This window comes from Pseudorasbora parva, chromosome 13 (genome assembly GCF_024679245.1).
Source record: "Pseudorasbora parva isolate DD20220531a chromosome 13, ASM2467924v1, whole genome shotgun sequence".
Classification (NCBI taxonomy): domain Eukaryota; kingdom Metazoa; phylum Chordata; class Actinopteri; order Cypriniformes; family Gobionidae; genus Pseudorasbora; species Pseudorasbora parva.
Window position 1 is genome coordinate 23,844,120 of NC_090184.1, and position 8,688 is coordinate 23,852,807.

Below are 8,688 nucleotides of genomic sequence, written 5' to 3' on the forward strand. Positions count from 1 at the left end.
AAAACTAAGCTTGCCTTGTTTTGATGATGTTGCTTAATCTGTGTGGATGTGAGAGAGTAGAAGGAGGGGCTGCAAGCAGAGTGCTTGTGGAGTTTTGACCAATCGGAGGCCTGGATCCATTGCCTTGCTGGTTTAGGGGTTGTTGCTGGTGGTAACAGAGCTCTGATTGGCCGTTGGAGGATTGCTCAACTGTGTCAAAGAGAAGGAGTTTTGAGTTATTATTGTTTTGATCAAAGAGGTGTTTTGATTAAGCTTGTTTTGGCTCAAAATGGGTGAGCAGAGTTTACAACCCCTGTGATGTCATTTGTGTTTATCATCTACCTTTTGTATCCCAGTGATCAGGGCTACATCCCAGACGAATCGCCTTTGATCTCCTGGACAAACAGGGTCGTGTGCCACAGGTCAAATTGCACAGGTCTCAATCTCAGTCTTCAAAGGTGTCTCTACAATTCTCACTTTAAAAATATTTAACTTAGATTAAAGCGTAACTATTGTATCTTTAGGGCAGAAAAACGTTCATATGACAACAGTCCTGTCAGGGTCTAAATAGTTTCATCTGGTTGCCAAAGTTCAAGAGCGTTCAATACATAGACAAAAGTCTTGTTTTTTTCCGAGACGATGCACACTGAAGATGCTTGAATGGGATGTCTTTGTCCTGAGATTCGCTGTTGCTTTGGAGACAGGCTAAGCTGTTAGCCAATCAGAGACTGACTGTAGGACTGTTGCAACTTTTATTGTACCCCTCCAAGAACAGATCCTGCAGTACTGTAGTAAACATATTTATCAGTGTTCTAAAAAAATCACAAAAGCATAGATAAGTAGAGGAAACTGCACAGTTTTCTAGTCAATATGTCAATAAATTATTGTCAATATAGGAAGGGAGGGTAATCTTTATTTCTTTAAATATATAAACAGTTGAACTTATTAGTATTTTCATATTGTAAAATGTATAAAACATTATAATACATTTATTCTACTTGTTCTATAAATATAAAATAAATATATACAAATCTAAAATATATTATCTATATTACAATAGTATATATAATATATGAGTATATTTTTTACAAAACTGTGTGTATGTAAGTATGTATATATATATATATATATATATATATATATATATATATATATATATATATATATATATATATATATATATATATATATATACACTACTATATTATATATACTTTTGTATACAATATACTACTATATACTATTGTAATTATTTATATTATACAAAAGTAAATATATATATATAAAATATTATTTTATTTTTATATATATATTGTGTGTGTGTATTTATATATATATATATATATATATATATATATATATATAACACACACACAATATATATATTATAATGTAATAATATTATACAAAAGTAAATATATATATATATATATATATATATATATATATATATATATATATATATATATAATATATATATATATATACACACACACACAGAAGTTCTGTGACATTTATATTTCCAGTTCCTAACAGTTTATACGTTTTTTACCTCTTAAGTTTTTTTTTTTGGCATCTGCAATATTAGCTTCAGCTTTGAAGCATGTTTACAAACTGGCATTATGAAAGCCTTACAGGAAAAGTGCCATGTGACTCACAGTCTAGAGTCCACAAGTGGGAAATAATTTTATGACTTTTCTTACACTTACACTTAGATAATGTACTTGACACTGAGTAAACAGGCTGTCATAATAACGGCAATAACAACAACAACACAGACAAAGAAACTGCAAAGAACATTTTTTATTTCTTCAGTATCTTTCAAGATTACACAGCAGTGCTGTAAACACCCTACTGCTGCTCTGCAGTGCATGATGTTGTGCAGGCGCAGGTGCTGCCATGTGTGTGTGAACGGGGATGTGTGGCCACACATGCTGCTTGTGTAAACAACGTTGAAATGGCTAAAAGCACCAAGCTTTTAGACACACAGGATGCAGCTGGTAAAACTCGTGCAACACCGTGCAACTTACTGCAACAGAAAGAGACAAAAGAGAGTAAGTACCGACAGAAAGTTTTAGGGGAAGTGGAAAGGTGAAAGAACTGCAATGTGGTAATAAGATAGCCATCCTGGTTGCCGGGTAGAGCTGAAAGTGTTTCATCAGCACACGGCTTGTGGGAGGATATGCTCTTGAAGCGGAGATGGGTGGGTCAGGCATCCCCTGGTTCTTCCTCCAAACCTAATGGAAGGAGCACAAAGGCTTTGCCTATGCCTGAGGGTTTGCAGTGGGCTGTAATGTCTTCCAAATTAAAGAGCTTCTAGTGCCTCTGTGATAGAGGGGTGGGCTGAGAGGAATCCTCGGACTGTATTAGAGGACAGTTAATGTTTGTGAACCACAGTCTCTCATTTTGTGCAGAGACTCTATCAGCTGTAAATGAAGAAGAACAAGAGTCTGTTTTGTTACTGTTATCTCTTCTTTATTCAAACTATTTGGAACCTCAGGATTTTTTTTAACTGCCTTCACCGAACATAATTGTGTATGATGAAATTTTGCATAACTTTAATATTCAGTGATATACACCCATTCGTTTTGTTTATTCTGATAATGTTTATATTAAAAATATACAAAATAATATATATTTAATTTTATATGTAGTCATAATGCACCCATATCTTCCATTCTGCACAACTCTATTTATCTCAGGCTTAAAGGACCCTCCTCCCTTTGCACTCGTTCACCTTCACCCCCCCTTCATGACATTTGGGGGTCCCTGGGAGAAGCAGATGGGAATGCGGTTCCACTAACGTTAGTCTGGAGCCCGAGGGAGAGAATCCCCATTCAGAGCCACACAGACAGTCTCCACTGAACAAGGGCTCTCCAAAAAAAAAAAAAAAAAACATTCTACCAGCTTTTTGTTCTCCAGAAGGCACATCCAAAACAAAACTCTATATCTCTTCCCTCTTACATTTCATCTGTTTTCATCCTAAATCCACACACTTTACACACACACACACACACACACACACACACACACACACACACACACCAAAACTGTGCTGTATTTGATATGTTTTGGCTGTTAGGTGCGTAAATGACATCACGACATGCACAAGACGTGTATTATGCTGCCTTCATGGGCTATTAGCTTAATCGTAAATACGAGTCTCCTAGGTAAATATTGCACATGAACGCCCTCTGATGTCCTGTTTACCACTGGGAAGTTCGGAAAAAAAATGTATACCCATATTCCGAGATGGCCGTGCCATAAACTTTAAACATGGTGGCGGGACATGTATACCGGGACAGATATGATTTATTAGTCCTCCTACAACTCTTCTTGATAAGCCAGACCCACATCAAGATGTTTGGTCTAGGAACTCGCCATTGACAGGGCTCAATCCAAGGGGAAGATAAACCGATGTTTTCAAACTCCCTCTGCACACAATTGGATAGGGCTATAACCAACCAGAGCAATGAAGGTGAAGCGGAGCTAGGTGATAATTAAACTTTCGCCTTATCCATCTGCAAAACTCTGAACACATATCTTCCCTTCTTAAGAATGACTTCAGTGCCTTTCTTTGTTCTTTTCTCAGAGAAAAGCTTAACTCAAAGTCTTACTCAACTGTATTGAGAGTTGCTCAACGACACTCGCTGCAAATTAGATTTGCTGCCGCTAGGGTTCATTTAGATTTCTAGGCTATTGTTTTCTAGTAAAACCTAAAAATATATGAATGCACTTGAGAGCAGTGTTAAGACATTTACTGAGATAAATGTCTTAACACTGAAGACTTACAAAGACTTTTCATACACTGTATCTTAGTCTTGTGTAGATTGCCTGGATCGAACCCGAGTTTGATTGCTCCCCCCTCCCCCTGTCCCGCGCTGGACTGTGTTCATATTATATTATTTGGTTCTGAACCGGGGTTCGTTTGCGTCATTAAAGGGGGGGTGAAATGCTGTTTCATGCATACTGAGCTTTTTACACTGTTAAAGACTTAGGGTGCTTTCACACCTACCTTGTTTGGTCCGGATTTTCGGACTTTTCAGTTTGGTACGAACCAAAATTACAGGTGTGAAACCTCCCCCGGACCATGGTCCGGACCAAACAGACGAAATTTGGTCCGACGAAAAGAGGTAGTCTCGGTCCGGACCAAACAGAAGAAAGGTTCGGTTCGTTTCTTGTGTGAAAGCATTTTCTGTATAGTTTGGACTTTCAGACCATTTACAGGAAGTTCTGGTGTAGGATTAGTGAAAAAACACAGATTAAACTCACTGCACATGTGAGCAGCAGTGATGGAGCGCGCAGCATTTTAACCAGAACCGCTTGTGTACTCATGTCAGCTCGCGTGAACAGCGTGCTCTGCTTGACTATATGAGTTTCGGTTTATTTATGAGACCGCTCCAATTCATGTGCAACGCAAATGATAACTCCGTCACGGGATGTCTGCTATATTATTTATTTAAGCTTATTTATTAAATTCAGGCAAACGATGAAACATTTATTAAAATTAAGATACAAAATAAAGCTTTCTACAAAACAAATCTTAATGTCTTTGACATATTGCACATCTGTGCACGTTTCATAATCAATTTAGCCTAGATGAAATTTAAAAATAACATTATAATATTTAAACATAACTATAAAATAAAATACATTGTTTGGCTAAAAAGCCTATCTTCTAGGAGCTCCTCCTTTCCTGTCGGCGCCGATAAAATGTTTGCACAACGAGGACGTTCATTTGGTGAATTTGCCTCGAGTATAGTTGGTGCTGCAGATAGTAATGCCATAATATTATTACTATTATTACTATATACATACTATTATAACAGTATTGGCAACGATGCGTCTGCTGTTCATTCTTGTCAAAAGTTAGCCGCTGAATTGACAACACACTGACGTCAGACGCACGTCCGCTAACAAACCAATCAATGTTAAGATGCAGCCCACATAGATGATGACGACAGGACGCCAGTGCGTCATGTAAAGTTCTTTGGTGCGCTGACATAACTGCAATGTGAAAGCAAACCAAAACGAACCAAATGTCCAAACACGAACTTTGGTTCGGACCTTAGTGCGGACTTTCAGGTGTGAAAACGCCCTTAGATTCCCATCCTAAACATGGACAAAGTTTCAAAAAGTTGGACGTTTGATGGAGTATTTCTGTGTCAAAAATACTCCTTCCAGTTTCTCACAAGTTGCGGAGAGTTTTTTTAGAGTATGGGTCCGCTTGACGTCAACGGGTTGGAATGTCTTTGTATGGGCCGTACGGCTCTTCTCCCGGAAGAACGACCGGACCAGAGCGAGTCAGTGAGAGAGCAAACGCATGCCGCCTATAAACACTGCACTCACTGCTGTCTCAGGACTTCACCAAATCAACAACATCACCAAAGAAGTGTGTTTCTGCTGGAGGGGTGAAGATAAAGGTTCACAATCATGCTTTGGAAGCAGGTGGTGAGTAAAACTGCTTCAAATATCTGTGCGTGAGTAAACATCAGTAAACAACACGATCTTATAGTTCATTTATCAATGAAGCATGCAATGTATGCCATGTGTTTAAATACATTTGTTTAGCTGACCACTAGAGGTGTCTGTTTGTTTATTGTAAAACCACCCCAAACATAAACCTAGGTGACATTCACACACAGCACATTCAAATGCGCTACTCCATTGTTTGTCTATGTAACGTTATACACCAGTCTGACGTGCAAAACCGCTTTGCTTGTGATTGCTAAGATGAAGTCGCATACAGTCCATAAACCAAAACATGTCCTCATAATCCATAAGTAAACAAACACAAATGTTGACAAGCCACTAAGTACAGTACATACCACAGAGACGGACGTCCTGCCGTTGCTGCTTCTCCTGTTCAATTTATTTCAGCCTCTGGATCTGATTCTGGATCATATATGTATTTGTTGAATCTGATTGATAGCCATGGTCAGTGACGCTCGTCAGAAGTGAAAAACACACGAAACACACATTTTTAACAAATCATATGTCATTAATAGTGGTTCACTTCTGCGATTTAGTACGATTGCGTTCACATCAGCAGCGAACCGGAGTTCACGTGAAACAAACCGCAGACCACCTCTTTAAGCGGACTCCGGTACAGTTCGCGGATGCACACCCGAGTTCGGAAGACTGCGTTCACATCATCTAAATGAACTGAACTTTGACATCAATCGAACCCGGGTGCGCACCAAAAGTTCTAGTGTGAAGCACCCTTAGGGTGTGGTGCGTTCACACTTGTAGTTTGGTTCGTTTGGTCCAGACCAAGAAACAAAGTGCTTTTTCACACCTGAAAGTCCGCACCAAGGTCCAAACCAAAGTTCGTGTTTTAATACATTGTATGCATTTGCTTCGTTTTGGTTTGCTTTCACATTGCAGTTATGCAAGCGCACCAAAGAAATTTACATGACGCACTGACGTCCTGTCGTCATTATCTTTGTGGGCTGCATCTTAACATTGATTGGTTTGTTAGCGGATGTGCGTCTGACGTCAGTGTGTTGTCAATTCAGCGGCTAACTTTGACAAGAATGAATGAACAGACGCATATTGTTGCCAATACTGTTAATATTATGGCATTACTATCTGCAGCACTAACTATACACGAGGCAAATCCACCAAATGAATGTCCTCATTGTGCATTATCGGCGCCGACAGGAAAGGAGGAGAAGACTAGGCTACTTTTTTAGCCAAACAATGTATTTTGTTTTATAGTTATGTTTAAATATTATAATGTTATTTTTAAATTTCATCTAGGCTATATTGATTATGAAACGCGCACAGATGTGCAATATATGTCAAAGACACCGGATCAGAAATGATTTATATTCTCAAATATATATATATATATATATATATATATATATATATATATATATATATATAAAAAGCTCGAAAATAAATAGTCAAGCAAAGCACACTGTTCAGTTTGGTCCGGAACGAGACTACTTTTTTTCGTCGGACGAAATTCCGTCTGTTTGGTCCGGACCGTGGTCCGAGGGAGGTTTCACACCTGTAATTTTGGTTCGCCAAATGGAAAAGTCCGAAAAATCCGGACCAAACAAGGTAGGTGTGAAAGCACCCAAAAACAAAACATATAGCCCTGGTCTGCTTTGCGTTCACACAGGCATTTTTAACAGCGAACCTAAAATTACAGAACCAAAATTATAGGGATACAGTCACAACCTGATTGGTCGGCTTTTATGACATTTATTCCCAACACGATCACATGTCAATGCGCATCAATAGTATGAGTGTGCAATCTCGTGGAATCTATATGCCAAAATGAGTTTTGGCGTGCATATGCTGCGCAGTTTTTCGATCTTTCCGCGCCGTCAAATCAGCTGACTGGTAGCATTGCATCTTGTGACATTACTTCCTGTTTTTGGTTCGTTTACATGCATATCTTTGCCTATTTTTGGTGTTGCGTTCATATATCAATCAATGGAAGCGGACTGAGACCCATCTTTTTAGCGGTCTCTGTCCGCTTGTTTGGTGCGCACCAAGGTTTGGATGGCAGCGTTCACAAATGTTCAAATGAACTGCACTAACTGAGCAATCGCACCAGGGTTCGTTTGAATCTAACCAAACATGACAAGTGTGAACGCGCCCAATGCACTTTTTGTGCTTATTTTAAGTAATTCTGACAGTGCAGTAATACAAAATACAATCGTATGAAGATCCATTGTCAGACGACAAGGAACTGTTAATGTCTTTACTAATATCTTAACCTTACTAATGTAGACATCTAAATTAAGACATACACTTCTGTTGTTTTATTCTAACCAGAACCTCCATTTTTATTTTTTTATTTATTATATATATATATTTTTACAAATAAGCCCCTAGTTAATATTAAGCCAATTTTGTCCCCAAACTATAGCTTAGTACAGGTACTTCAGTGTCAATGCTTGTTTCACCTTGCGGATAAAGTCCATCCAGTCAGACATCTCTAAAGGCCTTTATCTCCATTGACAGTCAAGACATGTCCAGTCGGGGTTTTTGTTTTGTTTTGATTGCTGTAATAATATCCAGCTGGAGGCACTAACTCCTGGAAATGGACAGAAGTTCAAAAGATAAAACATTTAAAATCAATTATGAAAACACTTGCACATAGTTGTCATGCAACAGATAATGTACAAAAGTCACATTGCCCATCTTTGTAGTGATTGCTATAGCAAGTTAATCTTGTGCAGAAGGGACAATCGAGTGTTATAAAATATCATCATTACATGGATAAAGTACACCAATTTCCCAACCACACAGCCCAACATGCTCTTTAATCCAGCAGTAGTGTAACAAAATGTGTGGTTGGGTCTATTAATGGCCTGCTTGATAGGTGCATTTGAAGGTGTCATGTATCGCTGTATTGTGTGTTGCAAACTGTTGCTGAAGAAGTGGACATTAAAGTGAATTTAGGTCCAGTGAGGAGCCTCTTGAACCTCCTGCTCTATTGTGCCAAATGAGTGTCAGATTGATGAAACTGACAGCTGTGCTCGTCTCTCTCTCTCTCTCTCTCTCTCTCTCTCTCTCTCTCTCTCTCTCTCTCTCTCTCTCTCTCTCTCTCTCTCTCTGTCTCTCTCTCTCTGTCTCTGTCTCTCTGATTACCTCCTCCTCTCTCCTTTTCCTCGACAGCTGCCCTTGCCTCAGGCCTCTGTGACTTTGGTTTGGAAAGATTACAGAGATGTTAGCACGTGTGCAGTG